General features: G+C 40.8%; 1 long non-coding RNA gene across 1 annotated transcript in view; it reads right to left on the bottom strand.

Annotated features, from left to right (window-relative positions):
• Positions 1–5,460: 5,460 nt before the first annotated feature.
• The window catches only part of LOC123522092, a 129,224-nt gene continuing 116,249 nt past the window's right edge, over positions 5,461–18,435 (bottom strand). Inside the window, exon 3 of the long non-coding RNA XR_006680392.1 lies at positions 5,461–5,556. This is a non-coding gene — a long non-coding RNA (uncharacterized LOC123522092). The remainder of the gene's footprint in view (positions 5,557–18,435) is intronic.

Below are 18,435 nucleotides of genomic sequence, written 5' to 3'. Positions count from 1 at the left end.
AACAGTTAGGGTCTCAGACTGTCCTTTGAGGTCACTCTGAGTCAGAATCGACTTGATGGCAATGACTACAGAGTATTGTCTTCCACATACTATTTTGATTGATTTTCTTGCTGATAAGTTCTTGTCACCATTTTCCATTAGTAACTTCCCACTAAAGGAACCCTGATGTGCAATAGGTTAAATGTCAGGCTGTGAACCAAAAGGTTGGTGGTTTAAACTCATCAGTTGCCCTGTAGGTTAAATGTGAGGCAATCTTCTTCCATAAAGATTTACAGCCTTAAGAAACCCAATGGAGGAAGTTCTATTCTGTGTTTAGCATTACTGTCAGTCAGAATCAACTCAGGGTCAGTAAGTTTGGCTTGTTGTTCAAATCTCCAATGGATGTTTCTTCATCAGATACACTAATCACTCTGGTGCTATCACAACTAATCCATTTATCTTCTGTTTTTTTCTATAACATTTATTTCATAACTTCACTGGCCACTGATCTCCCTGGGCCACTTTCTTAAAGGATATGAGTTTTGGTGGACAAAAGTGCTAAGTCTGACTACTTTGTGTAAACAGGAGCAAGCACAATGTCTGAAAATACAGAAAGTGCCGATCAATATTTGACGGATGAGTCAGTTCTGCCATCTTACCCAGATGCCGATGTGGTGGAAAGAACCATCATCTAGTTTCAAGGGCATTTGATTAGGAAACCAAGACACTACTGCGGTTGGATTATTATCAAATATGTATTCCTAAGAATCTAATACCTGTGAGTTTTAAAAAGAATTGGGGTGGGGAGATGGATAGGCAAGCCCTTAAAAGGTTTGATAAGTTAATTAAGTTGTTGAGTGCAAAAACAATGATCTGCTATGTAAACCATCACATAATTCACCATAAACATTGAAAAAATGCCAACATGTTAACTAATTTTAAGTACGTCATTATATTTTACTTTTATAGTTTTTTAAAAGAAGAAAATATCCTTTGAAGTACAATGTTTTCACTAGCACAACAAGTGAGGACCTGGCCAAAGTGGACAATTAAATAAGGACAAAATTACAAAGGGATGCCTTCCAGTGGATTAATGAAACTGACGGGTGCCAGGATCTCTGGTCCAAAATGGAATCATGTTGCCTTCATTTCAAATACATGACAGTATAACATCATACAATGCTTTCTGCATAAAATCTAAAACATCACTAATTCTTTTGATCCATTTGAAGATTTACGTTCTAAACATCCAGAACTATTAAACTTTTAGAAGTCTAAATAATCTTTTTGGCAAGCCAATAAAACAATGCTTAATCAAAATGGCTTCAAAATATTGATGTTAAAAAGCTGTCACTTAATTAAACAGACTCCCCAGGCCCATGTCATTACTCTGCACTTTAGGCTGTGCAATACTTATGCAAATATTTTAAAAATAGAGTTTCAGAGGAGGTTCTGGTTTAAGTCTCAGTGATAGAATCCTTGCAGTTCCTCAGAGAGCTTCCTGAAATGGAGAATCCTCCTTCTGCTCCCTGAATCTGCAGAAAAGGAGTCTAAAAAGACAGCAAGCATTTTAAATCAAGTGGCGAGGTTGAAGTTGTGCTAACTTTATCTATTTTCACTTTTCCCAGAACATATGTTTCACAATAGTTTTATTAACAAGTGGAGAAGATGCTACTGTCCAAAATCTGTAGTGTGATTAGCGTTATTGAATGGCAGGTTTTGTGTTACTCGTGTTTATTTTATGCTTTCCCAAGCCATCTGCTTCGTGGTGCTATGTCTTATTCAGATAATGAGAAATAGTGAGCTAAGGTATACGATGCCATTTTAATTGCACTGGTTCCTAGAATTTGAGGTTTCTGATTTCTATTTATCTGTTGCAGGCAAAAACTGAATAGCAATGTCATTGATCAAGAAGCAAGGCCTAAAAACAAGTAGCTCATTCAGTAGATTCCATTTGTTGAGGGCTTACTCTGACACACACTGGACAACAAACTATGGTTACTAGCATAGACAGACACTATGTCGACCCACCACAGGCTTCTAGTCTAGTGGAGAATACAGACACATACACAGGAGAGCTTGGTAAAGGCTAGGGCAGAGTTACAATACGCTTATGATGAATTCAGGAAGCGATAATGAAACCATCATTCATTCCAAGAATGCACTGAAGTATTACTGAATTGCATGTTTGAAGCATTTAATTAGAAGAATTAGAGAAAAGCTGCCAGGGAGTATTTTACACTAAAGCATCTGTATTGGCCATGATACCAAAAGAAGCGTTAGAAAGTTTGCTTTTGAAATATTTTCATCATTTCGACTTGGCTAGTGGAGCCCTGGGGGCATAGTACACTACATGTTGGACTGCTAACTGTAGGTCAGCAGTTCAATACAACCGGGCACTACTAGGGAGGAAAATGAGAGGTTCTACTCCTGTCAAGATTTACAGTATCAGAAACACACAGGGGCTGCTCTTCTCTGTCCTACAGGATTTCTCAGAATCAGAATTGACTTGATGGTGATCACTTTGAGTTTTTCAACCACTCTGTGGGAGAAGTATGAGATGTTCTGTTTCTGTAAAGCTTGATAGGCCAGAACCCTTAATGAGATATTGCTCGAGAGTGGCTATAAGTTTAATCTACTCCATGGCCTTGGCGAGTCGGACTGGCTGTCAGACAACCTCTGCATGGGAAAGTCAGAGGAATGAAACTATGCAACTAGATAAGAGGAAAACCAAACCCAACACAACCCACTGCCATTGAGTCAGTTCTGCCTTGTAGGGGCCTCTAGGACAGAGTAGAATTGCTCTATGAGGTTCCTGGGAATGCACATCTTCACCGAAGCAGACCACCTGCTCTGCCTCCCATGGAGCAGCGGGCATCTTCCAACTTCTGACCTTTCGGTCAGCAGCACCCTTACCCTACTGTGTTGCCAGGGAATATTGAGTTCTTTTCATATTCCACATACTGAATGCTTATTTTCCTATTTAATTATTTCAATACATGATGAAATTGAGCTAATTATACTAGGGTTTGAAAAGGGCAGCCTTTCTCATAAGTTGGATTTAAAGATTGATATTGTCTTTATTCATACGTGCAATGTTTGTGCTCTGTCTGGCACCCAGCAGAAAATGGAATGCTGCCCACTGTAGACAAACGTGATAACAACCTAATGGCATTGGCATTTTTCCTAAATCAGTGGATCTCAAATGTCTGTGTGTATCAGCATCACCCACAGAAAATGGCATATGTACATTGTATATACAGCAGATTAAAACATTACATGGTCCTCTACCATCTTAATAATCATTTTGGGATCTGATTATTGTGAATCGTAGACTTTTCATTCGTTCAGTTTGGCAGATGAGAATGTGGATTTCTAACATGCTGTGACAGGACAGCACCAACTGCAAGGTCAGCGGTTTTAACTCAGCACCTGCTTGATGGGAGGAAAATGTGGCAGTCTGCTTCTATGAAGACTAAAGTCTCGGAGCTCTTTACAGCAGTTCTACTCTGACTTATAAGTTCACTGTGAGTAAGAATTGAATTGCCACTGAGTTTGGATTTACAGTTTGTAAACATGATCTCAGGTGATGCTCATGATGCTGAACTAAGGAATACACTTTGAGAGACATGGGCTTTACCAGGCCCAAAGCTTTATCAATAGTCCATTGATTAAATTCTTATTGATTACCCAGGTTGAATGTTCTGAGAAGACATTGACTGAATCAACTTGCCACTTTGATGTTGTGTTGTTAGCTGATATCGAGTCAGAAAATACTCATAGTTTGTCATGACCATGTATACAACAGAACACACACACACACACACACACACTCAGTCCTTTACCATCCTCATAATCCTAGCTATGGTTTACACCAGCGGTTCTCAACCTGTGGGTCGTGACCCCTTTCAGGGTAGAACAACCCTTTCACAGGGGTCACCCGATTCATAACATTAGCAAAATTATAGTGATGAAGTAGCAACAAAAATAACTTTATGTTTGGGGGGATCACCACAACAGGAGGAACTGTATTAAGGGTCATGGCATTAGGAAGGTTGAGAACCACTGGTTTAGACTATTGTTGTAGCCACTGTGTCAATTGATCTTGTTGAGAGACTTCCTCTTTTTGATGACCGTGCTACTTTCCCAAGAATCATGCCCCTATCCAGGGACTGATCTCTTCTGATGACATGTCCCAAGTATGTGAGACAAAGTCTCATCATCCTCGCTTCCAAAGAGCATCCTGTCTTCCCTTCACCAAGCAAAATGTGTTTGTTCCTTTGCTAGGCCATGGTGATTTCAGTATTTGTTGCTCTAGAACCCAAAACAGAATTTAATACTTTAAATACAAAAAATATATATGGACCTTTTATCATAATAATGTGTGTGAGTCAAATGATTGGGGGTTGTGTCTTTGAAACATAAAGCTATTTACTATTCTCAAATATTTTTGCTTGAATTCATATGAGATAATCATACTTTCAAACAGAAATCTCACATTAAAATATGGAAATGTGGTTGATCTTTAACAGAGAAAATGGGAGAAAGCTTGAATTCCATCCCGGCTACTAATTCTGTGATCAGGAGCAGATATTATAGATTTTCTGAGTTTCATTTTTATAAATTATAAAATGAATGTCCTAGTAATAGTAATCTTATAGGCACTCTTGAGATTAAAAAATGATAAGGGCCACCATATAGATCTACACAAAATAGAGCAGGTTTTTAATACACAAAGTATGTGCTCACTTCAAAGTACTACTGGGAAAGTGACATTGATTAGAAAGAAGAACAATAACAAGAAAAAACAAACAGACAAAACTTTCCAGAATAATAACCTACCTTCCTTAAGGGGGCATACATATATATATGAACCATCTTTAAAAAATAACAAGATTAAAAGGAATGATTACAGGGAAAAATAATAAAATCTTAAGGTAAAGACTTGTCTTTACTAGAACTTGACTGTGTAGCCATTTGAATAATTTAAACAATTAAGAGGAATGTCTCACAGAAAAGTGTCAGAGAGGCAAGAGATTTGTAGCAGAACTAGTTAGTATCGAATATTGGTTCAACCACACTGAGTGGCTCCAGGGTACAGAAATCTGCTTATTTGCTTCCAGGAAGATTACAGCCTGGAAAACCGTAAGAGGAGGTCCCATTCTGAAAGTGGGGTTGCCGTAAGTTGCAGTGGCTTCCAGACACTGCACAACACTGTGCGCTGTGGCAGGGAGGCTTAGGGTAAATAGCAACACGCATAAATAGGCACAGGAACTGGAGTTCCAGTAAAAATTGCACTGCCAAAAGTCTAGAGGGTAATAGACCATCCGGTTGAAGAGATACAATGAATAGGCATTACTTTAAGATAGAGACCCAGTTATTATTTAGAGTACAGAAGGTGGGCAGGGGAGCAATACACAATTACTAGGACTAAGCAGACCAAATGAGGAAGTAGATACTCCTTACCTTGAGCTCCTTGAACTGAATTCAGGTCTGCCCTTTGCCTGGTCCTGGCATTGTGATAGCAATATTTTGTCTCTTCCTTAATGTTACAATATAGTTTTGATAACCAAGTTCCTGTTTAAAGAATTGTAAGGTTAAAATATTTCTAGATCTGAGCTACTGGATTTAACAATTCTAACCCACCTCCTTTATCTTATGTTTGTTGTAGCCTGTTTTTTTCTCCTCCTTAAATATGAAATATTCTTTTCAATGGCTGTACCATTGCATTTTAACCCTAATGAAGGAAACCCGACCAAAGAGCAAGACATTGCCAATATCCAATTATGAAGGGCTGAATGAAAACAACCAAGAGGAAGCAAGTACCTTAGTCTTCTCTGGGACAAAACTCACATAACTGATTTGGCTGGGCCTTTGAAAAAGGGTGTGCAACTAAATGGTGAGACAGGGTCATCATATCATCTCTTGTGGTCATGGTAATTAGATTCCTTTAACTCCATCCCTCTCAATTTCTATTTTCAGTAATATTTTCCCCTAGTCCTATTTTCTGACTCTTATTTTGCTTGACATTATTTTATCGTTCACCTTTTTGGAGCAACTCACCTGAAATCTGTTGGGAGAAATAAGGCAGGGTAAAAATAAATGCATGATAAATACCTAAAGCAAATAGTTCATTCGATTCTTCCCAGTATGAAAAGGAGAGTGACTTATGGCCACACTCTCCTGAGTAAGGTGGTGAGGTGGTCACTTAAGGAGCATTTGTAAGAGGCCATATCCTGGGGTGGATGTGGTGCTCTAGCATCAGAACAGTGAGGACACAGAGTAAAAATAGTCATGAGGCTGAGGCACTTACGGCCATATTTTTAACACAGTAGCTCAGATGTTGGAACTGAGCATAATGTGAAAGAAATCTATGACTTTTCTTGCAATCATTTGTTTTTCAATTATATCCTCTGTGGGCTATAAGAAGTTACTTTAATTTTAGTTTCTTAAGTGTCTTTGAGGGAACTGCCACTCTTGCCCCTCTCCTCCATGCACCCCAGTGTCCTGCCCTCTTCGTTTAAAAAGTAAAATAAAATCTCATTTCAGGAGCCCATGAGAATATCGTTTTGATCAGGCTTCATTCATTAGTGCTGGACAGAAATGTAAGCTCCACTTCACTCTTGTCCTTGAAATGACCTGTAGATGGCAACAAAGGTCAATGCCTAGGCAGAGTCAGACCTACTTTTACAGACACAGGGCCATGGTCCAAGATGTGTTGGTTGAGACATGGGCAAGATTGGAAAAGAGAATCTCAGTGATCAACTGCCCTGAATTAAAACTGTGAACAGTGTCTTGATAAATTGATTCAATTGAAACTGTCCCTTATTCTTACCTGGTTCCCTGACTCTGTCTTCAATTATGTAAGAACTCAAATGGAGGCAAATGCTATATGCGCCAGTGCAGATTCCCCTCAAGTTTCATTGTCTAAACCAGGCCACTTTTTAAAATAGGTATACTCGACACTAGATTATACCCACAGAAAGTGGTCCCAGGATCTAGAGAGCAAGTCATATGAGAAACAGCAGAGGAATTGCGTATTTTCTCACAGGAAAGAGAAAATCAAGGTTCTTCTCAACACTGGAAGATTAACACAGAAAAAAAGAAGTTGTCCAAGGTTGTGCTGCTTATAATTGCAAAACTAATCATCGATTATACACTTATAAAAAGGGAGATTTCAAATCTGTAATCTTTAAAGAAGTACTCCTGGCGAGGCAGTGGATTAAGTGTGGGCCTTCTACTGGAGAAGTCAGCAGTTCAAATCCCCCAGCAGCTGCGAAGGAGAAAGAAAAGCAATCTACACCCGTGAAGACTGACACCTGCAGAGACGTGTGGAACAGTTCCTGTCTGTCTCAGAGGGTCATTGTGAGTCACAATCCACTCACGGGTGACAGGAATGTTTATGGTAGCAGACCTCCAGACCTCTTCTTCCATAGATCCATCAATGCATTCAAACACCAACTTTTCAGTTAATGGCCAAAAAGCACTGAGCCAGGAGGACTAGACTCATTGAATAATTGCCATTGTGGGCCATGCAGTTGACCCTGACCCAAAGGAAGCCCATATGACAGAGAGAACTTGGAAAAACCCCTGCAGCGTTTCCAAGCCTGGAATTTTCACAGAAGCAGCTCGCCAACCTTTCCTCTCAAGGAATGGCTGTTGGATTTGAAGATCCAGTTAGCAACTGTGCACTTAACCCTCGCATGACCAAGACTCCTTTCATTTCAGGATAGAAAAGGTTAAATGTAAGCAAGCAAATCAACAAAAGACCTTGTCAGAAAGATTGTTTTCTTATTTAGCAATAAGCTGTGTCTAAAAATGAAAAAGGTTTTCCTGTTTTGGGTGGTGTTCTTTATTACAGGTAGGTTTAAATGGACTCCTATAACAGAATCGGAAACCAAGGTGCAGTCTAATGCCAGTCGTTCTCATGAAGGAGAATCACTGGAAGCCACAGTTTGAAAGAACCCTCAACCTATTCAATGAAGAAATTGGCCATGAAAAGAAAGGTGTGATGCTGGAGTTTGAGGATGGCACCTTCTCGGTGTTTCCTGCCTTCATAAGGAAAGCCTTCATCTATCCTATGACTAACATTATACATACACATACTATATATACATATGTGCATATCACATATACATACATATAACATATATATGACCAATACTGTATATACATACAGTATCCATACATTAAACACACACACACATGACATCTCCTAGACACTGGGATGTGTTAGGTGTTACTCTATGCATTTAGTACTGAGATATCATAGCTCTCCATCCCTCCTGATATGACCAATACAGTATATACATACAGTATGCATACATTATACACACACTCAAACATGACATCTCCTAGACACTGGGATGTGTTAGGTGTTATTCAATGCATTTAGTACAGAGATATCATAGCTCTCCATCCCTGCTGGGAAGGACCTAATATCCCTCCGGACCGTCCTGTGTGCCCATGCACATATCTTTAGAACATTCTAAGCGCTGAAATAGAAAATGCAGAAAAGGCAGAGATTTGCCCTCTTTGCATCTCATTGTTCCCATGTGTAAACTGTGGGTGTTGACCATAGAGGAGCACAGGTCTTTTCCAGCTCAGAAAGAGTTTCTTAGACTAGGATGTAACCATCAGCTCCCTACCGGAGCTGCCACATGTTCTCTCACAGAAAGGTGAGCTTCCAAAGCCATCTGCAGAGTCCCACTGAAGCCCACGGGCACGTGACGGAACAGTGACTCTTCACCAGTGTCATAAGCTTTCTGTGTGTTCACAACAGTAAACATGTCACCCCAACACTTGACTCGTGTCTGCATTTTAAACAATCTCAACAGATGGGTGACACATGAGTGGAATGTATAATTCGCCTGGCAATCTAACACTTCATTCTTATTTGCTCTTTCTCCAAGGAGAGAGCCGCGCCTTTTGTCCTGGGGTCTCATCTGTTCATTGCAGCAGCAGCAGTGCTAGGAAAGTTCTCCAGAGTTGGCCTTTTGAAGGATTCCTAGTCCCAGTCTAAGTGGGGCAGGATGGGGGTGGGGTGGGATCGGGAGAGAAATCCCACAAAACAGAGCTTTCTATACCCAGGATCTTGTTCATTTGTTTGCCATATGAGAAAAACTTTTAAACATTTTTAATTCTCTTTTTATCCACTTCTAAGCCTTTAAACTGAACTTCTTTTCCTGCAGAAAGGTTCACCACCCCTAACTCAGAAGGTGTTCTGAATAGGGCAATGTGATAATACCTATAACTATCTAGCATAGAGCCTCACACCAGAAACACCATCCCCGTCACTGGGAGTGCTGATGAAAATGAGGCGACATCGGTTAGGACTGTATGTGTTCCTCCTGTGGACAGAACTTCACCGAAGCCCTCTCCCCTGTCCACTCAAGTCTCACTGAGGAATCGTCATCGGCACTCCTCTTTCCCATCAATAGCGTTACCTCTGCACACTCTTAGCAAAGATGCCGTGCTCAGAATGCTTATGAACGCCAAAAGCCCTCTCTCTTCCTTTCACTAGCTAGTCTTGGCCATGTGAACCTTCTACATATTTCACTCCCACTGCCCTTCCTTGTGTTAAGACATCATAAATACACCATTGCCTCCAAATTATAAATGTATAAAACAGGGCAATTGCCAAGCTGTGTGCGATATAGCTATAGATAGATACAGGTATAGGTATCGATGAGAGGGATATAGATGATAGAGAGACAGAGAGAGAGAGAGATCTTGTTATTTGGGTTTGTTGAGTTGACTATGACTCAAAGCAACCCTGTGTATAGCAAACAAAATACTGCCAGGCCCTGTGCCGTCTCCACAATTGCTTTGCTCGAGCCAGGTGTTGCCATCAATTTATAACCTCAGCTAGTGGAAGGTCTTCTTCCTTTGCGTTGACCCTCTGCTTTACCAAACCCGATGTCTTCCTCTCCCAGGGTCTGTTTCTCGTATAACATCCAAAATACCAGAGACAAGACTTTTGTCATCATTGTTTATAAGGAGTCATCTGGCTACACTCCATCGGTCGATGGGAATTTTGCTATTCAACCATCTGAAGAGGTTGAGAATCATGTCAGAGAAACGTGATGCTCTCAGCACAAAGCAAAATCTAAATGTGGGAGGTGCTGTGTAGTCAAATAATTGAATCAGGTACCTCACAAGAGAACAACATCATTTCACTTAGACTATCCAAAAGCTGCGGACCGATCCTTGCTCTAAAAATGAACTGCATTTATTCTGGAAAAGATGGCATGCCATCAAACCAGACAAAGACCATATGCCAAATTACAAAGGTTTGGTAATTATGTGAATTTTTATAGAACTCAGGAAGGAGTGGTTCCCTCCCTTGAGGAATTTATAGTTTTTATAAAAGGAGAAACAAAGTGCTATGTAAAATCATTTATAAGACCAAAGGAAAAAAGGCAATAGACATTTGCTAGAGATAATATAAAATAATAGAACATACATAAAAAAATAGGGAGAGTCTTACCCATGAGATCACTACAGAGAAGAAATGCACATGTATCGATTAGAGAGCATGTGGTAACATATGCAGAGCTCTTAGTACAGAGAACAGCATGCAGTGAGTGTTAGCAGAGACTGACCACTGTGATCGCATGCACTTTCAGAGACATTTCTGCTTTCCAGATGAACACACACACACACACACACACACACACACACGACTCTAAATATTTGTGCATATAGGTAAGTTGCACAAAAAGATAATGTGAAACTTCCAGATAATAAATGATAAAAAAATCCCCTTTTCTGCTATGGTACTTGGCTTAACCATGGAGGCAAAGAGAGCTTCTCTTTCAGAAAACTTCCCATGACTCATCCGGGCTCTCTTTAGGCAGCTGTAAACAAAGTACTATCTCAGAGGACACACAACGTGTGTTTCAAAAAAAATACTTAAGCCATTGTGGCATTTTAGTATACTTCAGATTCATTTACTTGCACAAAAAATACTTTATAAGCATTCTATGACATGCCAGGAAATTCCCGCTGGATGCAGAAGAGGCTGTGGCACATGGATTGCCATTGCTGACCTCAGATGGATCTTGGCTAAAAGCAGAGATTATCCGAAAGACTTTACTTGTGTTTTATTGACTTTGCAAAAGCATTCGACTGTGTAGGTCATAATAAACTATGGATAATGTTGAGAAGAATGGGAATCCCAGGACACCGCACTGTGATCCATGTGCAACCTGTACATGGACAAAGACACAGTCATTTAAACAGAACTAGAGAATTCTGTGTGGTCTAACATCAGAAGAGCTGCGTGCCATGGCTGTATCTGTATGCGGAGGAGACTGTGCTATACGAAGAAGAATGAAGCACCCTGGTTGGAAAAGAAGGCTGCTTAACAAGCTTCAATATTCAGATGGCACAACCTTGCTTGCTGAAAGTGTGGGGGGTTTCAAGAACTTGCCGATGAAGATGAATGGCTGCAGCTTCCAGGTAAAGGAAACAAAAAGCTCAAAAATGGGCCAATAGATAACTTCGTGATAAAGGGAGAGAAAAAAACGTATACAGCGTCAAAGATTGCATCGTGCTTGTATCCATTGTCAGTGTTCATGTACACAGCAATCCATGTTAATCAATCAAGGTATTGCATGAGATATATTTTCTGGAGAAGACCTCTTCAAAGTGTTAAAGAACAAGGATGTCACTTTGAAGCCTAAGGTGCACCTGGCCCAAGCCTGGTGTTTCAGCTGCCTCAAATGTGCAAGGAAGCTGTACAGTGGATATGGATGACTGAAGAAGAATCGCTCCCTTTGCATTATGGTGTTGGCACAGTATACTGACAATACCATCCACTGGCCAAATAATGCTCCTTAAAATCAAGGATGGCAAGACTTTGTCCCACCGATTTTAGACATGTTCTCAGGAGAGACCACTCCCTGGGAAAAGACATCATGATTGGTAGTCAGTGAAAACGAGGGAGACTCCCTAGGAGGTAGATTGACAGAGCTGCTGCAGCAGTGCACTTGAACGTAACAACAATTGGGTCCAGGCATTGTTTCATTCTGTTGTACAGCCTTGCTATGAGTCAGAACTAACTGGATGGCACCTTTCAATAACAAGATGACAACCCTTTGTCAGAAACTAGTCCCAGCAGCGCCCCATATATTATAGGGAGGAAAACAGAGTCAAAACAAATATATGGAAGAAGTAGGAATAATTATCCTTCTTCCAAAATTTAAACTCAGAATAAGACGTCCTTTGCAGGGTTTATTGACAGTACTCAGTTTTATGAATTCATTTTAAAAATTGGTAAAAATACACAAAACAGATCCCACATCTCTTCTTCTGTTTCTACATATTAAATTATCTCCATTTCTACATATTGCTTATCTCCACTCTCTGCCACTCTAACCACCCATAATGTCTCCCAATCATTAACTCAGTTGATGTTGACGAGACACCCTACCCCTGAAACTGGTCATCTACACTTCAGGGTTGACAATGCATTCTCCTACAGAGGATGCAATCCTAACTGTGGTCCTCCGGGCAATTCTGGTTTACAGTGCCCCTATAGGCTACAGTGGAGCTTCCCAATATGGTTTCCAAGGCTGCATTCTTTACCCAAGTACACTGTCATGTGTCTCTCCTCTGGAACAGCTAGTGGGCTCTCATAGCTTAGCCTCCAGTCAAAGCACTGTGCGCAACCACTGAACAACCGCTAGAGGAAGGAACTCATTTTTATTGAGGGCGACATCTGCATCAGTCTCAGTAGGTCCTGGGACTACAAACCCAAATTCTTATCTTTGATTATTAAAATATATATTCATAATAGAAACCCATACAACTCAGTGACATTATATATATATATAAGTACACACACATGCACACACACACACAGGCACGCACACATATGTAATCTTTGCATCCAGGTCAAATACCTTTAATATGCTTGTGTGTTTTCCAAATTACTAAGAAGTCTGCACACATAGTTACACTTTATGTATCATTCTCAAGACTTACCTGTGGTTTAATTTTCATTTATTTATTTTTTATAAATAAATCATTTTATTGGGGGCTCTTACAGGTCTTATAACAATCCATACTTCAATTGTATCAAGCACATTTGTGCATATGGTCCCTTCATCGTTTTTAAAAATATTTTCTTTCTGTTTGAGCCCTTGATACCAGCTCCTCTTTCTTTTCTCCTCCCTTTCTGACTCTCCCACTCTGATGGGCCCCTGATGAATTATAAATTGTTATTATTTTCATGTCTTACACCACCCACTATTTCCCTTCGTCCATGTTACTATTGTTTGTCTCCCTGGGAAGGCGGGGGGTGGATTGTGCATGCTATCACTACTCCCACTGCTGTTCCTGAGGGGTTTATCTGCCCTGGATTCCATGTGTCGAGAGCTCTTATCTGTACCAGTGTGCGTGCTCTGATCTACCCAGATTCTGTCAGGTACAATTAGGGTAATGATAGTGCAGAGGAGGAAGCATTAAAGAACTAAAGGAATATTGTGTGTCCCATAGGTGCTGTGCTGCACCCTGGCTGTCGCATTCTTTCCTTGTGACCATTCTGTGAGGGAGCATCCAATTGGCTACAGATGAACTTTGGGTCTCCACTCTGACCCCATCATTTGCATTGATATATTTGTTTGTTTGGGGTCTTCTGATGCCTAATACCTTATCCCATTGACACCTGGTGATCACACAGGCTGGTGTGTTTCTTCCATGTGGGCTTTGTTGCTTCCCTGTTAGATGGCCACTTGTTTAGCTTCAAACCTTTCATACCCCCGATGCTATATTTGTAATAGTCGGGTGCCATCAGCTTACTTCATCACACTTGCTTATGCACCCATTTTGTCTTCAGCCATTATGTGAGGAAGGTGAGCATCACAGAATGCCAGGTTATTAGAACAAAGTGTTCTTGCATTGAGGGAGTGCTTGAGTAGAAACCCAATGCACGTCTTCTACCTTAATGCTGAACATTTAAATATATGTACATAGACCTAAACCCTGTCATTATATATTAATGTATTCACATATGTGCAAGCCCAAATTTATGCCTCTATAAATGTATTTTGCCTCCTAGTTACTTCCTCTATTTCTTTGTACTTTCCTCCTGTCCCACTATCATGGTCGATCTTCATCCAACTCTCAGTACTTTCTCTCAGCTACAGAACACTTGATTAAACTCATCAGGCATTCTGCGCCCTCCTCAACATAGATTTTAGATCTCTTATTGTTCTCTTGCCCCTGGGTTTGTTGGCTGCCACCTCCCTTTCTTCCACCTCCTTCTTTCCCATGTCCCCCCGGGGCCATTGTCCCCATTGTTTTCCCCTTAAGATGAGTTCGCCTATATAGATATAGAAGAAAAAGTGACAACACACCAAAAACCTAACCCTATCAATGGTTCCAGGTCTGTCTGCTGAGCCTTCTGAATGCTTTCCCATCTGGGCTGGTGAAGTGCCGCACTCTGCCCACCAATTCTGAGGTCTCTTTTCAGCTTTCATTGGATACATCATTGTTTTGCTCCCCTTGTTGTTTTTGTAGCGCTCTGTGTCTCAAGTGCTGTTCCCTGTAGCCCTGTGGGTCAGTGAGGGGGCGTCGTGTTACATGGTAGGGGGTGTCCAGCCCCACAGTCCTCTCTGTGCAGGAATCCTTGAGATGTGGTGGGCCAGGTTGCAGTTTCTCTCTATCTCTCCCTCTCCCTCTCCCTCTCCTTCTCCCCCTTAGTTTGCTCCCATGTGGTTTGAACAGACCCACCACTCTCCCCAGGCTATATCTTCAGTGCTGTTCTCTGTAGTGCATTGTTCTGGGGACGAGGTCAACATAGCTGGGACTAGGGCCAACCCTGCAGACCTTTCCCTTAGTTTCCTCCTTCATGCTAATCTGTTGCCCTTGAGGCTTGGCACCCCAGTTTGAGCTCTGGTCCTTTCTTGCTTTCCTGTGGAGACATTAGCAATACCCTCCTCCTGTTTCCCCACTATCCCTCATCCAAACTACTGATGTTTGTTCTTTTCTTTCTTTGGTTAGTTTGCCAGTGGTCTACTGATTGTTAATCCTTTCAAAGAAATAGCTTTTATTTATTCATTTTTGCTGCACTGATTTTTTGCAATGTTTTCTTCTTTTCCTCATCACATATTTCTGCCCTAATTTTAATTATTTATTTTCTTTTGTTTTATCATAGGATTATCCTGTTGATTCCACTCTAATTGCTGGAAGTTATGGGTTAGCAAATCAATCACAAGTCTCTCCCTTCTTTTTCATTTGTGCACTTATTGCTATCAAACTTCCTCTGATAATTGCCTTTGCTGCAACCCAAAGGTTTTGGTATGTCCTGTTCTCATTCTCGTAGGTTTCTAGAAACTTCCTGATATCATTTCTGATCTGAATCAATACCCACTCATTTTGCAGTACAGATTTATTTATCCTCCTATTGTTTGCTCTTGTTTTCTTAAGTGGTCCAAGTAGGAAGTCCGAGTGACCTCTATGTGCTTAAATTTACATATACTTAACTTGTGTCCCAGCAAGTTATCTATCTTCGAATATCTGCCATGTGGGTTTGAAAAGAATGCAATTTTTTTTTTCCAATTTGGGTGGAGAGCCCTGGAAATGTATATCAGGTCAAGTAACCTAACTGTAGAATTTATTTCTGTTGCTTTTTATTACGCGTCTTTCCTAGTGATCTTTCTCAGAAAACGGTGTGTAAAAGTCACCTACACTGACTGACGAGACTGTGATTTCTTTTTCATCTTCTGGAGTGTTTTACAAATTTCATGGGTCTCTCATTGAGTATATAAATGTGTATTATGTTCACTAGTCCTTGGCCTACTGAACCCTTGAGTATTATATAGTGGCCCTCCTTGGCTCTTTTGACGGATTGCACCTTGAGATAAATTTTGTCAGAGATTAGGATCGAAAGCGCTGATTTTTTTTAAATTGCCATTTGCTTGGTATATTTTTTTCCAGCCTTTGATTCTCAGCCTATTTCTGTCTGTAAACTTGATTCGTGTCTGTTGTGAGCAGCAGATGGATGGGTTGTGTTTTCTAAACCAGTCTGCTAGTGTTTGTCTTTTAATGGGTGAGTTAAGACCATTAATATTCAGAGTTGTTACATCCAGCAGTGAACTCTGTTATGTCAAATCATACCCTTGGTATAGGGATTTTCCTACCTCCCTTCTGATCAGTGCATGTGTGAATAAGTGTGTGGTTCATTTTTGCCTTCTTTTCACCATTGATGCCATGTTATCTTGGTGACTGTTTTCAATGTGTTGACCTCTGGGTGGAGTTGCCCTATGTGGTGGTCTCTTATTTTTGCTTGGTGCGTGTTGTTGTGACCACACTGGATCGGCAAGGATTTTTTGTATAGCTGGGTTTCTTGTAATGTATTCTTTGAGTTTTCTATGTCCAGGAAGACTTTTACTTTGCCATCTATCTTGATAGATAATTTGGCTGGATAGAGGGTTTTTGAGTTTTCATTGTCTTCCTTTAACTTTCAGAAGATGTTACTCCACTCTCTCCTCTTTTTTATGGTGTCTCCTGATAAGTCTGAGCATATTCTTATTTGGGTACCTTCTTAGGTGACTGCCTTTTTACCCCTAACTGCTCTCATGATTTTCTCCTTTCAATCAACGTGGGATAGTTTAACTATTATATGCCTTGGCAAAGTCTTCCTTGGATTCAATCTAGCTGGTGTCTTCTCTGCTTCCTGGATTGTTGCCTGATTCTCATTCATTAAGCGAGGGAAGTTTTGCTCTAGGAATTCCCTCGCTATTTTTTTCTGTTGTGTCTTGTTCTGGTAATCCAATTATTCTAAAGTTGTTCCTATTCATAGCATCTGACATTATTCTCAGGTGTACTTCAGTCTTTTTGATTAGCTTGTTTGACTATCTTTCCCATTTGTTAGAATCTGCCTGGTTATTCTCAATGACACTGATATGATTCACAACTTCTTCTAATCTGTTGTCACAACCTGTTAACTTTTTGTTTGCTTTCATTACTTCGTCCCTTAACTCTTGTATTTCCCTTTGGTGTTTGTTCCTAAGCTCTCATATTTCTCTCTGGTGTGTTACCTTTATCTCTTCTATTGTTTCTTCCTTTTTCTGTAATGCTTTCCTCATGTCCTATATGGCTCAGAACAGCATTCTGAAGATTTCTGGCAAAGACTTTTTCTGTGGTTTACAGTGAGGTTTAACATAGGTCTTGTAGCATGCACCAAACTTACAACTGGGATCTTTTACTACATCAAAGTCTGCACAGCACCACAGAAGGCACCGTTTGTGCTCCATCACAGTCAATACCAACTCTAAAAGTTACCACGATTTTAAGGTCTGTGGCCACTTATCAGTTTTGCCTGTTCTGGAGCTTTAACTTGTACTTGTTCCATGCACATTGCTAGATCCAAGTCTTCCTCTGAAAATGCATTTTTTTTACACTTATTTTTTCGTTGTGATTGTTGTGGGTGGTTGCTGTCTGTGTTTCATTTTAGAGGAGCTTAGCACCATTTCCCATGGAGTCAAAGAGCCCTGAGCTCTCTCTTTTGGGGGCTGACAGGAATGCTTCTGTGGGCTGCCTGAAGCCAAGTGTGCCACAGGGTTGGACTACTTCTTTATCTCATTAGGGTTTTACTCTCCTTAGACAGCTGGGATTACCTGTTTGGATGGCAGGTCTGGTGGGTTTCTAAGGGCACACAAGTGGGCGTTTTCAGGCATCTAGTGTAGCTCTGTGAGTAGGGGTGCTGGACAATGGTGGGAGAAGACTTGCTGCAGCTGGTGGAGATGCTGGGCTACCATGGGGAAAGCCTCATTGTTTCAGGCAGAGGCGCTGGGCAAATGCCATGAATGCCCTTTTGCCATTGGTGGGGGTTTCAGACAACAGTAGCAATAACCCCATTGGCACAGGGTGGGGGTGATGAGCATTTCTGGGGCCACTGTCAGAGACACGGGCGAAGACTTTTTCTGTGGTTTAAAGTGAGGTTTAACATAGTTCTTGTAGCATGCACCAAACTTACAACTGGGATCTTTTACTACATCAAAGTCTGCACGGCACCACAGAAGGCACCATTTGTGCTCCATCACAGTCAATACCAACTCTAAAAGTTACCATGATTTTGATGTCTGTGGCCACTTGTCAGTTTTGCCTATTTTGGAGCTTTATAAAAATAGAGTTATAGAGTTATAACGCAGCTTATACCTGGATCTGTCTTTTTCTCTGTTAGTTTTCTGCTCCAAACCAGCGTATTGCCCTCAAGGCTTGGCGCTCTGGGATGAGGTCTGATCCCTCTCTACCTTTCCTATGGAGACATAAACAATACCCTCCCCGTGTGTGTATTAGTGCCCTATTCCCCATCACCCTCATTTTTTTACTTCTTTTTTTCTCCCTCCCCAGAAGAAGATAATACAGAGGACAACACTGAAGATATACCCCAGTGTGAGGGCAGGTCTGTCCAAAATATACAGGAGAAAACTAAGAGGGAGATAG

This window comes from Echinops telfairi, unplaced genomic scaffold (assembly GCF_000313985.2).
Source record: "Echinops telfairi isolate 266 unplaced genomic scaffold, ASM31398v2 ScPeMD7_2291;HRSCAF=2852, whole genome shotgun sequence".
In the NCBI taxonomy this organism is placed as follows: domain Eukaryota; kingdom Metazoa; phylum Chordata; class Mammalia; order Afrosoricida; family Tenrecidae; genus Echinops; species Echinops telfairi.
The sequence above is the reverse complement of the archived record's forward strand: the minus strand, read 5'-3'. Positions and strand labels throughout refer to the sequence as shown.